Genomic DNA, 16,118 nt, shown 5'->3' on the forward strand with positions numbered 1-16,118 from the left:
ATTATCTAGTTTGCACAATGTTTGAATAAAAACGGATCATCCCAACAATACTCCTTAGCATCATGGATAAGTTTCCTTCATCTTTGATTGGTGAGCTCAGGTGGAAGCAATCCACTAAGCAAAAAAATTACGATATTGGCATACCTCGATAATGCCATGGCAACTAACAGTTGCTCATCTAGGAAATCATCTTGAATATGTTGGATATTACTGTCTTCATTTCCTACTTCAATTTGAGACAAGTGATCAACCAATTGATTTTCTATGCCTTTCCTATCTCTAATTTCCAGATCAAATTCTTGCAATAGTAATATCCATCGAATTAACCTAGGCTTAACATCTTTCTTGGTTACCAAGTACTTAATAGCAAAATGGCCCGTATAAACCGTAATTTGGTGCCTACTAAATAAGCTTTGAATTTGTCAAAGGCGAATACCACAGCTAACAACTCCTTCTTAGTGGTGGTATAATTTAGGCATGAATCTATCAACGTACAGATTGCATAGTAGATAGCAGGAAATACCTTGCCCTTTCTTTGCCCAAGTATTGCCCTTATGGCAAAATCACTAGCATCATAAATAAGTTCGAAAGGTAAAGTCCAATTTGGTACTATGACTATTGGTGTTGTGACTAGTCATTTTTTCAATTCCTCGAATGCTTGTAAGAACGACTCATCAAAATTGAGAGATCTGTTATGTTCTAACAATGTACACAAAGCTTTGGATATTTTTGAAAAATCTTTGATAAATCGTCAATAGAATCCTGAATGGCCAAGAAAACTATGAATACCTTTAACAGTGGAGGGTGGTGACAATTTCTCAATAACCTCAATTTTTGCTTTGTCGATGGTAATCCTTTGCTACGAAATTTTATGTCCTAGAAAAATGCCTTCACAGACCATGACGTGGCATCTCTCCCAATTGAGAACAAGTTTGGTTTCTTCACACCAACAAAGAACTAACTCCAGATTTTTTAAACAGTATTCAAAAGTATCCCCAAACATCGAGAGGTCGTCCATAAAAACTTATAAATATTTTGCCACCATGTCTAAAAATATTGACATCATGCAATGTTGAAATGTTGCAGGGGTATTGCATAATCTAAACGGCATTCATCGGAATGCAAAAGTTCCATAAGGACATGTGAATGTGGTTTTATCTTGATCAGTAGGAGCTATGGTAATCTGGTTGTACCCCAAATAACCATCTAGAAAAAATAAAAGGCTTTCCCCACTAATATATCTAACATTTGGTCGATAAATTGTAGAGGAAAATGGTCCTTCCTTGTTGCTTTGTTGAGTCTTCGATAGTCCATACAAACCTTCCATCCCATGAAAGTACGTAGGAATGAGTTTGTTATTATCATTACTTACCACAATGACACCCCTTTTTTTAGGTACCCATTGAACAGGGCTCACTCAAGAACTATCAGAAATTGGGTATATAATTCTAGCATTTAGCCATTTGATAATCTCCTTTTTGACAACTTCCTTCATAATGGGATGTAGTCTTCTCTTTTGCTCGATAGGTTTACCATGGCAATCCTCTAGTAATGTCTTATGCATGCAGGTTGCTAGACTAATTCCTTTGATATCCACAATCGTCCACCCCAATGCTTCCTTAGATTTCTTTAAAACTTTCAACAATTGAGCCTTTTGATCTAATGTCAATGCCGTAGAGATAACTACCAGCAGTGTGTTATTATCTTCCCAAGTAAACATACTTTAGATGTACTAGAAACGGCTTCAATTCCAACATAGGATGACCTTCTATGGATGGTCGAGAAGGTTTAAAAAACAGATCTGTGACAGCCCTAAATTGACCCTAGTCGGAAAGTGGTTTCGGGACCGCTAAACTGAGTCACCGAAGTATTTGAATATGATATTTATTGTCTAAAATATGTGAATATGAATGTGTGAAAGTTTTAAGCTTCGATTTAGTCGATTGCATGTGAATTTAGCTAATAGGACTTATGTGTGACACTTTTGAAATGTGATAGGTTAATCTATAAGGATCTATTAATGCATGTTGTAAAAAATGATGGATTTGCATGTCAAATTTCCATTTATGATAAGTAGTGGCCGGCCATGGTATGGGCTATTATTGATAATATGTATTTTTCTATTAACATTTTTAGTTTGCAAAATAAAATAATGAATTAAGAATAATAAAACATGAGGTGAGTGGGAGGAGAAACCAAAGTTGTTTCATCCTTGCTCCTCCATTGCCGTGACTTGAGGGAGGAAGAAGAGAAGGTTTCGTTCACTTTAAGCCTAAGGGAGGTTAGTAAATTGTGTGAGATTTTTTTTTAAATTTTAAGCTTGTTTCTAGTTAATTAGCTAATTTCTTACATAACCCATGTCAAAATTTTGAAATCTTGGTGATGGTTTGAGCATTCGGTTTTAGTTATTAAAGGATGAGATTGGGTTATAGTCTTTATGGTTTATGAAGAATTGTTGAAGAGAAGGGTTTAAGTTAGTCAAATTATAAATTTTAATGCTCATGAGTACAATGGCCAAACATAGATTTGTCTAATGAATTGAACAAATGTCGTGTGAGTGATTGAAATGAATGAGTTGGAGGTTGGATCATATTAAGATTTGGCTTTGTACATAAATATTAAGAGTTTGATATTGTTATGATTATTGGAAGGTAAATAAGGTTATACACAAGATAAATATTAAGATTTTGGTTGACTTGTGTTTAGAGAGGTTCGGCCAAGGACTTTATGTGCAAGTTCATTCGGTTTAAGTAGAGTAAACGTGACGGGTAGATATGATTAAGGGTAGTCTATTATTGATTCGTTTGACTGTATGAATTAATTTGTATATTGGTTCGGCTACTAAGCAAGGAAATAATTGTTGGTAACATAGTATCTATGCACTTATGTAGATATACATATATATGGTATTTTAAGTATAATTGTTCATTTGATAAGGTTGGCTAATAGTTCAAGTAAGGATTACTATATTCGATATGTACCTGAATTGAGGCAATAGGTTCAGTAATTAGCTTAAGACATACGGGCAATATCATATGTCCGATCATAGTTAAACATTCGATAATTGTGATTCTTTGGCTACAATGTTTGAATATCACTATGGGGAGAATATATGATCGGTTGCCTAATATTTAGTTTGAAATGAATCTTAATAAATAGATATTTGTATATAGTAAAGTTGGATAAGTAATTGAATAAATTCATTTGTTTTATTAAGCTCAAGAGTAAAGGGGAACTAAGTCCGATAAAGGAAAGGAAAAAGTAATCGAATAGCCGTTGAAGTCATTCGACAACATTCGAGGTAAGTCTTTGAGTAATGGAACTTAGTTTATGATTTGATTAAGCCATGACATATAATCATAACAAATAAACGACGATATAATGATTCTACTTGAATTATATATCGAGGTAATTAGTTTATACTATGACTAGTAGCCGAATGTGTAAAGAGATCATGCTCTTTGTATGTGGCTATTGAGCCGAAAATGGTAATGGTTGATAAGTGTCTTGTGTTTGAGTTCTAGTAACGAAAATGAAAAATAGATGTGTTATGATTTATTGACATATGTGCATGATTATTCGGATGATATCCGGGCTAAGACTCGAAGGCACTTTGTGCTAGTGACTATATCCGGGCTAAGTCCCGAAGGCATTTGTGCGAGTTACTATATCCGGGCTAAGTCCCGAAGGCATTTGTGCGATTTGCTATATCCGGTTAAATCCCGAAGGTACTTGGGTTTGGAAATGAGCGATCTTGCTGTAATAATTTCAATTAATACGCTCATAAAACCCAAACAATAAGGTATGTTTCGTATATGCATCGGAAAGTTGATTTTCTTTTAAATAGTATTCGCTCAATTGATTAACAAACTTCCGGCCTTAGTTAGGTTTGATCCCTTGTGTATGAATATACTGGTTGAAGCGTGAAGTAAGTGTGATTTTGGGAATATGCGTATATGCAATTATTCATTTAGTCATATGAACGCTATACTTTAGTCGTAAATAATTTCATTACTTAAACTTACTAAGCATTAAAATGCTTATTCCGTTGCTTTGATTCTCTGTTTTATAGATTTTGTTCGTCAGCTATCGGACTCAGGAGTGTCAAAGTCGAAGTCGTCCACACTATCAAAGCCCTTTTGGTACTCTTTTAGTTGAACTTTGATAATGGCATGTATAAGACTGACCTTTGTTGTTAATCAAGTACCTTTTGGTAATGTATATATTCGGATAGCCATGCGAAAATGGCTTATACATATTTTGAGCATAGCATTATAATCAATTTGTATATTATTCATTGAGTGGTATGGAAATGCTTGGTAATGATTAGCCATTGGAATGGTTAATCACAATCATTTTGGTGCTATGTATGACGAATGGCTAGTTGACTCATGGAAAACTATGAAATGGTGAAATTTACCTTAAACGAGATGCTGATAGCAGCAGTGATGTGAGTTTGAAAAATCACTAAAAATAGTAGAAATGTAATTAAATAATGAATAAATTATGTAATCGAATCTTGATGAGTCTATTTTCATATGAAAGAAACGGAATGACCATATGAGCCGTATTTTATGAGATGTTTAAGTTTTCGTGAAACAGGGCCAGAGCAATTTCTGGATTCCCTATTCTGACTTTGGAAATTCACTATACATTAACCAGAGATAATTAGAAGTCATGCCTTATATGTAAAGATTCCTTTTTGAGTCTAGTTTCATTAGAAACAAATGAAATAAGCATTGAAGCCCTGTACAGGGAGATATCTAAGTCATAATGCATGAAGGTCAGAGTAGTCGAACCCTGAAACAGGGGAGACTTTAACTAATAAACTGTACTAATTGGCCCGACCAAAAATTCTAGAAAAAAATTTGTAGATAGATATATGATTCTAGTTTTAGGAAAAATTTACGGAATCGGTTTTCGAGTTTTGGAACTCGAGATATGATTTTAAAAGTGACTGTGATGCAGTTAGCTAGCTTGTCTGGAAATTTTAAAAATGAACTGTGTAAGCAAATGAATTAAGTCCGTTAACACCCCGTGTTCGACTCCGGTAACGGTCTCGGGTACGGGGCGTTACAAGATCTATAAATTTAATGATTTGAAACTTCTCCTTAATCCATTCTCAATTTTCTTAGCTTTCATTAGTTTAACAAATTCTTCAATCATTTCTGCTTCAATTAACTCAAGTGGGTCTACATCATCATTAGAATTATTGTTATAAAATTCTGCAAATTCTTCTTGAACTATTGTGTCAACAATCTCAACAGTGTGACATTCTTCATCTGTATCTGGACACTTCATTGTATCGAAAACATTAAAGGTTATCTGCTGATCATTAACTCTCATTTTTAATTTACCTTTTTGTACATCAATTAATGTTGGCATAATTGCAAAAAAAGCCTTCAACCTTTGGGGGCATTTGGATATATGCCCCTAACCTTTTTATTTTCTAAAATTGACCCTTCACGTAACAAATTTTTCAAATATCAACCTAGGTGAAACGGTAACCATCAGCTGACCGTTAGTCAACAGACGGTCGAAAAAATTGACCTACGTAGTGTTCCAGTTGATTGATGATGTGGCAGACATTAAAACAAATAAGCTAATTTACCCCATATTTATTGTTACTTAAAATATAAAAAAATTAATAATTACTAAAGAAATTGACAAATATCTTCATCCTCTTCAATCATCTTCTCTAAAACAAAAAAAGCCCTAGTTGCCTTTTCCCACTGTTGATGCCATTGCTCACCGGCATCTTCTTCGACCAAGAAGCATTCAATGACGTCCATGTTTCCATCTCCGAAATTTGATCTTTTCCTTTTGAGTTACAAAAAAAGAAAAGTGAAAGAAAAACCCAAAAATATTAAAGAATTTTTTGGGTTTCTATCCTCTTCTTCTACCCTAGCTCTTTGATTTCCCCTTGCAAAGGCAATGAAATAGGCAAATATCTTTATCCTCTTCAATCTTCTTCTCTAAAGCAAAAAAGCCTTAGTCACCTTTTCCCATTATTGATGCTATTGCTCACCGGCATCTTCTCTGACCAAGAAGCGTTCAATGACGTCCATCATTCCATCTCTGAAATTTGATCTTTTCCTTTTGAGTTTCAAGGAAAAAATGAGTGAAAGAAAAACCCAGAAAATCAAAGAATTTTTTGGGTTTCTATCCCCTTCTTGTACCCTAGCTCTTTGATTTCCCCTTCCAAAGGCCATTCTCACTTCTCCATCTCTCATAAAATTTTCTTTTCATCCATCAGTACCCACAATCATACTTTTATTTTTTCTTGTTTTCTTACACTGGTTAGAGATGAAGACAAGAATAACGACCTTGGGGCTGGCTTTACTTTAGATTTGCAGATGATATTAGTAAACCCATTACTAATTTTACCTTACCAACCACTTTTTTCTGGGCTTGTTCAAAAGGGTTTTCTGATTTGAGATCTATTTTTTTTCAAGTATAATAATAAATCACCAACAAAGAGACATCTAAAATACACTCGATGCAACCCACAATATAGCAAGTGAAAACCATTGTTTGTTGGGTTTTCTAGATAGTATTGATCTCAAACTTTAAAATTATGTTTCTGCAAATGAGATGAAGACGATGGAGCAATTTTAATGGATGAGATGGAGATTGATGAATTTAAAACCTATTAATAGTCATATTAATGTCTTCCACGTCATAAGTCAACTGGAACGCCACGTAGGACAAATTTTTTTAACCTGCTATTGACTAACGGTCAACTAACAGTTACTGTTTCAACTGGGTTGATATCTAAAAAATCCTTTACGTGAAGGGTCGATTTCAGAAAATAAAAAGGTTAGGGGCATATATCCAAATGCCACCAAAGATTGAGGGCTTTTTTTTGAAATTATGCCATTAATGTTATACCAATTGCTAGAAAAGGTCTCCCAAGTACGATTGGTACCTCTTTATCAGCCTCACATTCCAGAATAATAAAATCTGCTAGAAAAATATATTTGTCAACTCTTACCAACAAATCTTCAATTTTACCTTCTAGATGTGCATATGAATGATCAACTAATTACAATGTGACAGTTGTAGGTCTCAACTTCCCTATTCCTAGCTTCCTGAAAATAGACATAGGTATTAGACTTGTACTTGCACCTAAATCGCTTAATGCTTTGCCTACATAATGATTTCCAATAGAGAAAGGTATAGTAAAACTCCCTAGATCCTTCAGTTTTGGTGGCAATTTGTTTCTCAGCATTGTTGTGCCCCTTCAATGAGAGAGATAGTTTCAAACTCCCTTAACCTTCTCTTCTTTGATAAGATATCTTTCATGAATTTCACATAGTTGTGAATTTGTTCCAATGCATCCACCAACTGTATGTTGATATGTAATTGCTTCAAGACATCTAGGAATTTCTTGAATTGAAAATTATGTTTAGATTTTTAGAAATGCTGAAGAAAAGGTGGCAGTGGCCTTCCTTCTATTTGTTGAGGTTGTTTTGTCGTGGCATTTTTATTGGCAATACAAGATGAATCTGCTTCAACATTTTTCTGGTTACTCTTTTTTTTTTGTAACCTACTTCACTATTGGTTCAGAATTCTTCTTATTTTTGAAATCCAAACTACCTTATTCAATAGTGGTGTCATTAACAATTCCTGGTAGTTGCATGCCACTTCTGAGTGTAATGGCTTTACACTATCCCTTCCCTTGAGATCATGAATTTTGGTATCACTTGGCAGTGCTCCTTGCGATCTTGAGCTTAATGCTTTGGAAATTTGTCCCACTTGATTTTCTAAAGCTCTTAAAGGTGTAGCTTCTCTTTGAATGATAGCATTGTTCTTGGTCATGTATCCCTTTAATAGACCTTCCATAGATGAAAAACTCGAAGCTGAATTTAGCTGGGCACTTTGTCGTGGTATGGACTGATTCAATCCAGGTGGTGCACTCACAACATTCTGTCAAATAGCATTGCTGGAATTTCCCACCCCTTGATTACTCCAACTAAAATTGGGATGTTGCTTCCACCTTGGATTTTATGTGTTGGAATATGGGTGATTGTTATTCGATTAAAATTTCCCATATAATAAACTGAGGTTGGGTTCGATTGGCATTCATCAAAAACATGATCTTCTTCACAATAAACACATGCTAACTCAGCTACTTTCATTTCTTGTACTGCAGCTAGTCTTTTCAGTGTTTTAACCATATTCGTTAAAGGTAAAACCTGAGCTACTAGTGAAGTAATCACATCAAGTTCCATTGCTCTAGCAATACTTCTGTGAATCCCTACTCTTGTAGTGGGGTATTGATAATCATTGTTTGCTATCCTCTCTAAAATTTCATATGCCTCATTATACGATTTATCAAGCAAAGTCCCATTGGCAAATGCATAAACCACATCCTTGTATGTGCATTCAATCCATCGTAGAACATTTTCATTTGCATTCAATGTTGAAAACTATGCATTGGACATTTTCTAATTAACTCCTTGAATCACTCTTATGCTTCATATAATGTTTCATCCTCAGACTATTGAAAGGACGTAATATCGTTCCTCAATTTGTCATTCATGTTTGGAGGATTATATCTTAATAGAAACCTTTAACATAGTTCATTTCAAGACGACACCGTAACTACTGGCAATGTATTTAACCATGCTCTGGCACGATCTCGCAATGAATAAGGGAATAAATTCAGTCTTAAGTCATCGCCTACTCCCGCTTATGGGGGTGCTTCCCCCTAAGGCGGAACGCTCCCCTACCGATGCATTTTTACATCCTACAGCTTCGGCAGATCGCTTAGCCCCATTCATCTTCTGCGCAAGAGCGCTCGATTAGTGAGCTATTACGCACTCTTTCAAGGGTGGCTGCTTCTAGGCAAACCTCCTGACTATCTCTGCACCCCTACCTCCTTTATCACTGAGCGGTCATTTAGTTCTCCCGAAGTTATGGGACTATTTTGCCGATTTCCTTAGAGAGAGTTGTCTCGCGCCCCTAGGTATTCTCTACCTACCCACCTATGTCGGTTTCGGGTACAGGCCCAACTGCCTGAATGAATCGCAGACTTTCAAATAGAGTCTTAAGTGCAACCGTGGATCTTTAGTAGGCAATCCACTAAACTGCCCTATAGTTTGAAACATTTGAAACATCACTGACTTTAACTCGAAATATTAAGCTGGAATATGAATCCTGATAATTCCTAGATTAAGATCATCCAAGATCGACAGTATATGTTCTCTAATGGGTTTGTCTCTATCATCTATTATTGGAGGAATCTCATCATCCCTTCCATTCTAATGTAATGGCTCTTCTCTAACCTGATCATTTCTAATTCTTTCCATTTCTCACAATTCTTTTCTCCTTCTTCTCAAGATTCTTTCAATTTCTAGATAAAAAGAATACTCTTCAGGTGTAGAAATATCTCTACTCATGTGTAACAACCCGTTTTTAGTTAAATCAAAACAGTGGTTTTGGGACCACAAATCTGAAGTTAGAAAATTTATTTTATTATTATTTTATTGCCTACAGTATGGTAGTAATACCGTATAAGAATTTTGTTTACTGTTTATATGCTCAATTTGATTAAAAGGACTAAATCGCGTAAAGTGCAAAAGTTGAGTTCCAATAGCTAAAGGTATTAAATAGCTATAGAACTTTAAATTTTGAGTCCTTATATGGTAATTAGACCAAAAATGTGTTAGTGGATGAGCATGGTTTGGCATTATTGAATTTTTGATTAATTTTTAAGGTTAATTAAGTAATTAGTAAATAAAGTTAACATTAAATAAAACAAAATGAAAAAGCTTTCATTTTTTATTTTCATCTTCAACTGATTTTGCTAAGGAAGCCATTCCTAGGGTTCAGCCAAAGTTCTTTTGTTTATATGTAAGTGATTTTTTATACGTTTTTAATAATTTTTATGTTTTCGGGATAGTTGTAGCTTAATTTAGCTGGCTTGAGGATTAATTTGTGAAACTGTTAAACTATTACAGTTTTTCCATTGTTGAGTATGCAAGAGTTTTGATGAGTTATGAAAGAAAATGGATAGTTGTTAGATAAAAAACTTTTGTTAAGTGATTTTTTGTGAAAATGTCAGCTAGGGATTAAATTGAAAAATAGAAAATTTTACATGGTGAAATTGTGAAATAAATGTTATATAGGGCTTTCTAGGGACCTAATTGATATTCGACTATAATGGGTTGTGGTGAAATTTCATAAATTTCCATTTTTATGAGCTAGGGACTAAATTGAAAAGAAATTAAAAGTATAGGGGAAAAATGGTAATTTTTCCAAAATATGATTTTGGGTTAAATTGAATAAAATACATATCAAATTAAGCTAAATTTATCCGTATAGATCAAGACAGACCTCGTACGGCTTTAGATCAGGGCAAAGAGAAAGTCTTGGATTAATCAAATCCGTATCTACGTATACTCGTCGAGGTAAGTTCGTATGACTAAATTGTGTTTATATGTTTTACATTGAATTATGTATGAATTATGAATTATGTATGAATTAAGAATTACCATATGTATATACGATTGCATATCCAATGACGTACGAAAATTACCGAGCCCTGTTTGAACCTTAGGAATTTGTAGGATACAAATGACATTTCATTAGGGTTTACATGATTCGGGTGCTGGTCCTAAACGTCCTATTGATGGATGAGGTGCAGCATGTGTTGCAGATACTCCATAGCTCCTGTGAACAGCATCCTGTAGCTATGTTCTGACCCACAGCTCATGTGAGCAGGCCCATTTTCATAGCTCGTGTGAGCATTCTGATTCACAGCTCATGTAAGCATACATGTACAGGATTTGACAGATTACAGTTATATGATTTAGCACACTATGTGTGAGCTATCCTGAGTATCCCACAATATTCTAAATGGTTCAACGGGCACTACTCTGATACAACATGATGAGAGTTCGATATGAACTAATACAAGGACATATATGAATTACATTAAATTAGTACAGTATGGCATATTGAGAATTGAAATGGATGATAAATGTATATGAGATATAATTATATGTTTTGTTCCTTCTTGATTACACAGCCTATGTTATATGATCAAATGGCTAACATGTTTGGTGTACATGTTTAGGCTTTGGCCAAGTGTAGTTGGATTATGCCATGTTATCTTACCTATTATGCATTGAAATAGTAAGTTATGTTTTATGTTGTACAAACTTACTAAGCTTATATGCTTACTCTGTGTTATTTTCCATGTCTTGTAGGGTATTAGAAGCTCGTTTGAGTTGGAAGCTTGTCGAAGCTATATGTAACACTCCAAATCCGACCTGGACGTTATGGCCAAACCTGGCGATGTCACACTGAAGTGTTTTTTTCGCAAAGTGTGATATCGTTGAAAAACCTTTTCCAAATTTAACTTCATTGTGTGATCTTATTGATGATTTTAAAATGTTTCATTCATTTTAAACTTCCGTCCCAATCAAAAGGTATTTACTTTAAAATCTTTTTGAATGTCAAGATATCACTTTATAGCGAAAGCTTTCTAAATCGATTGCGTTCTTGCGTTTACTTTGTAAAAACGTTGTTTCTTTTTAAAACTTGAGTTCCAATACTAGCAGTTATAACCAAAGTAAATTAAAATCCCAAATTAAAAATAAAATCCAAAGAGGCCTTATTACAAAAAATACCCAAAATAAAATTACTTATATTTTAAAAATCAAATACGGAAATACATGCAGTTGTGTAGCCACCTCAGAGTCCCTCGCAACACCGATCCGCCTAAGACTGGGGATTACCTGTACAGATAAACAGATGGGTGAGCTACGAAGCACTCAATGTGTAACCCCAAATCAAAACCAAACAGTGAGTAATCAAAGTCTGGGCCTAAGCCCAACCCAGTGACGGTTCAGTATCAGTTAGGGCCTTAGCCCATTATAGTATCAGTATCATTTTGGGCCAGAGCCCATCTCAGTGACAGTACAGTACAGAAAAATAATCATGTGGAGAAAGGCTTCTCTGCCTCTTTCTCTTCTACTAATCGTCTCGGGTCTACTATCAGCTGGCACTGCTCCTTCCGTGGGAACAGGTGCATACTTTCTACATCGTCAACAACTACTTGTTCAGGATCCATTTACTATATAAAACATAAATTCAATTGTCAGGAGTTGTCAGACCATAATACACATATGGCATGTATAGCTAGACTTCCGCACTCGCTACGTAGTCCTAGAATCGACTAAACCGTAACACTGATACCACTAAATGTAACACCCCTTACCTATGTCTGACGCCGGGATAGGATATGAGGTATTACCCGACTTGAACATACACTACTTTGTAAATTCGAGCCATTAAATTTCGTTCAAATTTAAAATTTATTCAAAAACATGCATATAATCCCTTAAATGGGCCTACGAGACCCAAGACATACATCGAGAGCGATTCGAGACTAAACCATGAACTTTAGAAAAGTTTTTATAAAATAGGGTCACACACCCGTATGGATACAAGGACACGCCCGTGTCCCTAGGCCGTGTAACTCTCTGTTTATGACGCCAGCATCAATTAAGGGTCACACGGCCAACTCACATGCCCGTATGCTAGGCCGTGTGGGCAATTTTATTTTCACATTTAAGGTGCAGACTTCACACGGCTTGGGCACACGCCCATGTCCTATGGTCGTGTCTTTTCCTATGTGTTTATTACCATGCATACTGACCTGAAAAGTTAAGGTACAGGGGACACACGATTGGACAACATACTCATGAGGCTGACCGTGCGTCATACACGGTCCAGAAACACGCCCGTATGTCTACCCGTGTGGACAATTTTGAGGCTATTTACCAAGTCCTCTTCTCACCTATAACAACATAAACACATTCACAGGTCAATGGTGATAGATTAGGCAATGGTTGGGTTACTTAGACCTCCAAAACTTTACGTCATGCATGACATTCACATATCAAAGAATTCATGTTTAACACTCCCCACTTGACAAGTTCAATCATTTCATTTCTTTACCTTTGTTCATATTATGACTATGCCAATTAGTATCATTTATCCTTTAAGCATGAATTTCACATTTTATCGACCATCTAGAACACACCACAAAAGTAATAACACACCTCATGCATATAACATTATTTAGGGATTACAACCCAATAATCAATATGAACCATATTTCATGACCATATACAAATTGGAGTAATATACCAAAAGGAGCCATCACCTTGGCTAACAAATATGACACATATAAAAAAATGCAAATTCCCCTATACATGCCATACTTAAAAGCATTTAACCAAATATACCCCAAAAGATTTGTTGATAGTATGACTCGAGCTCCAACTTCCATGATCCTCGAGCTAGCTTGGCGATGCTCGGTGCAAAATATGACAATTTGCGATTTAGTCCACAACCTAGCCTTTTCCTCGGTCAAGGTCTATCCCTCGTCCTTCTTGATTTTGAGCTTGAAAGATGAAAGAAACCCTAGCTATGGCTTCTTGTGAAATTCGGCCAAGAAGGATGAAGATGGACACAAATTTTGACTATTTTTCCCTTTTAGTTCTTTTATTAACCAATGGACCAAAATGCCCTTCTATTATAACGTTGATATTTTATCCCTCCTATGTCCATTTTTGTCCATAATGACATATAATGGCCTAATTTCCAAATAAGGACTTCAAATTTCAAATCTCATCACAATTAAGACCTTAAATCAAGTAAGACCCATGTTTTTCACTTATTGCAATTTAGTCCTAATAACTCAATTAGACACCTTATCGGTAAAATTTCTCATCAATATTTTCACACAGGCATGCATATATATCATGGACCTCATAACATCCATAAACTAATTATTTCTATCTCGGATTTGTGGTCTCAAAACTACTATTTTGACTAGGCCCTAATTCGGGATGTTACAAAACCAATATCCACAAATCAATCATTTGATACTTTATAGCCTATTACTATTTAAGCATCATACAACCATCATTCAACACATTTCACAAGACATAAACTCACATATATATATACATGATTCAAGCATACCAAAATAACAAAGAATGAGCCATCATTCATGGCTATATATACAAACCAAAACATATACGTTTACAAGCCAATTCAAATGGCTAAATTCATTACCAACACATAACCAAAATGACCAAAGTCCCTATACATGCCATATACTTAAAACATAAGCTCAAAAGTACCAAAATGATAGTTGCATAATGTGACGATGTCTTCGATGATCCCCGAGTCCTGCTAGCTTTAAAGTCACTATAAAATATAAAAAATTTAATAAAGTAAGCTATATAGCTTGGTAAGCTCATATAAATCAAACTTAATTTTAACATAGATATACAAATCATCAAATTGAACATAACGACATATAGTTCATTTACCTAACAAACCTTTCACAGTTTCAATCATAATCTTATATATGAACTTTGCAACTTCTTCGATTTAAGCTTATACGATTCATGTACATACCTGTACCATCTCGTATCAATCTCATACACATCCACATCTTTCATTTACCCGTTGAACCATTCGGAATACTATCAGATACATGGAAAACTCGCACTCGAAGCGCCACATATATAGCCGAAGCTATCTCCACCTCATATCATATATACTGCTTACACTAGAGCTATTAATGGGTCTGCTCACACAAGCTGTGGGTCAAGACGTAGCTAGATGGTGCTACTCACACAAGCTATCAAGTAACTGCAACACATGCCAGTATACTCAGCCACCGGTGGGACGTATAGGATTAGCACCCAAATCACATAATCACAATAATCCTTCAATGACATGTCACTAGTATCCAAATCTATTCCTAAGGTTCAATCGGGATTTCGAACGTCAAATCATTGTCAAATCATTATCAAACATGTCCAAAGTCTCTTATTCACAGTTTATGCAATATCAAAGCATTTAAATCATAAATATAACAATGCTTATTACATATGAACTTACCTCGGATGCTAAATTGGCAAAACGAGTCAACTTTTCCATAACTTTGTTCTTTCCCTGATCTAATTCCGTATTTCGCCTTTCTTGATATGCTCAATATACCATGGATGAATGTTCCAAGCTTTGAAATGGTGTTTTAAATCCTTAATTTTGGTGGTGATAGCTTAATGAAGATGAAGACATCATGTTTTTTATTATTTTAACTTAAGTTATTTACAAATTACTATATTAACCTTGTTTTAAAACATTAAATATCACTTAAAATATGCCCATAATTGTCCACCCACCATTATAATGGTCTAATTACAACATAAGGGCCTCCACTTTAATATTCCATAGCTAATATACACCATTAACTAATAGAACTCAAGTTTTACAGTTTACGCAATTTAGTCCTTTTTATCGAATTAAGCATTTAAACGATAAAAATTTTTAACGAAAATTTTACACAACTATACTATGATGCTGTAAACATTGAAATAATAATAAAATAATAATTTTGACCTCAGATTTGTGGTCCCAAAATCACTGTTCCGATTTGACCAAAAATAGGTTATTACAACTCTCCCCCCTTACAGATTTTCGTCTCCGAAAATCTTACCAGTGAATAGGTTAGGGTACTATTTTCTCATAGCCTCCTCGGGCTCCCACATAGCCTCTTCAATCACGTGATGTTGTTGCAAGAATTTTACTAAAGCTATGCTTTTATTTCTCAACTGTTTAACCTCTTGAGCTAAAATTCTGATTGGTTCTTCGTTCTATTCTTGACAGATTGAATCTCAATTTCTTTTGGAGAAATTACGTGTGATGGATCTGATCTATAACATCGCAACATTGACACATGAAACACATTATAGATTTTCTCTAACACAGTCGGTAAAGCTAACTGATATGCCACTGGACCTATTCTTTCAATGAACTCATACGGCCTGATAAAACGTGGACTCAATTTACCTTTGCGACCAAATCGAATGACTTTCTTCCACGGAGATACGTTCAAAAATATTTTATTCCCGATCTGAAATTCAATGTTTTTTCTTTTCAAATCTACATACGATTTCTATCGATCTAAATCTACTTTCAAGCTGTCGTGAATTACTTTCACTTTTTCTTCAGTCTCTCAGACCAAATAAACCCCGTGAATCTTTTTCTCACTAAGCTCGGTCCAGTACAATGGAGTTCAACAT

At 35.0% G+C, this 16,118-nt stretch overlaps 1 non-coding gene across 1 annotated transcript; it reads left to right on the forward strand.

The window, feature by feature from the left end:
- The first annotated feature begins 8,429 nt into the window (after positions 1 to 8,429).
- Positions 8,430 to 8,536, forward strand: LOC121228422 (small nucleolar RNA R71). Its single transcript, XR_005925998.1, has one exon. It is a non-coding gene; the product is annotated as a small nucleolar RNA R71 (small nucleolar RNA).
- Positions 8,537 to 16,118: the final 7,582 nt, after the last annotated feature.

This window comes from Gossypium hirsutum, chromosome A04, assembly GCF_007990345.1.
Source record: "Gossypium hirsutum isolate 1008001.06 chromosome A04, Gossypium_hirsutum_v2.1, whole genome shotgun sequence".
NCBI lineage: Eukaryota > Viridiplantae > Streptophyta > Magnoliopsida > Malvales > Malvaceae > Gossypium > Gossypium hirsutum.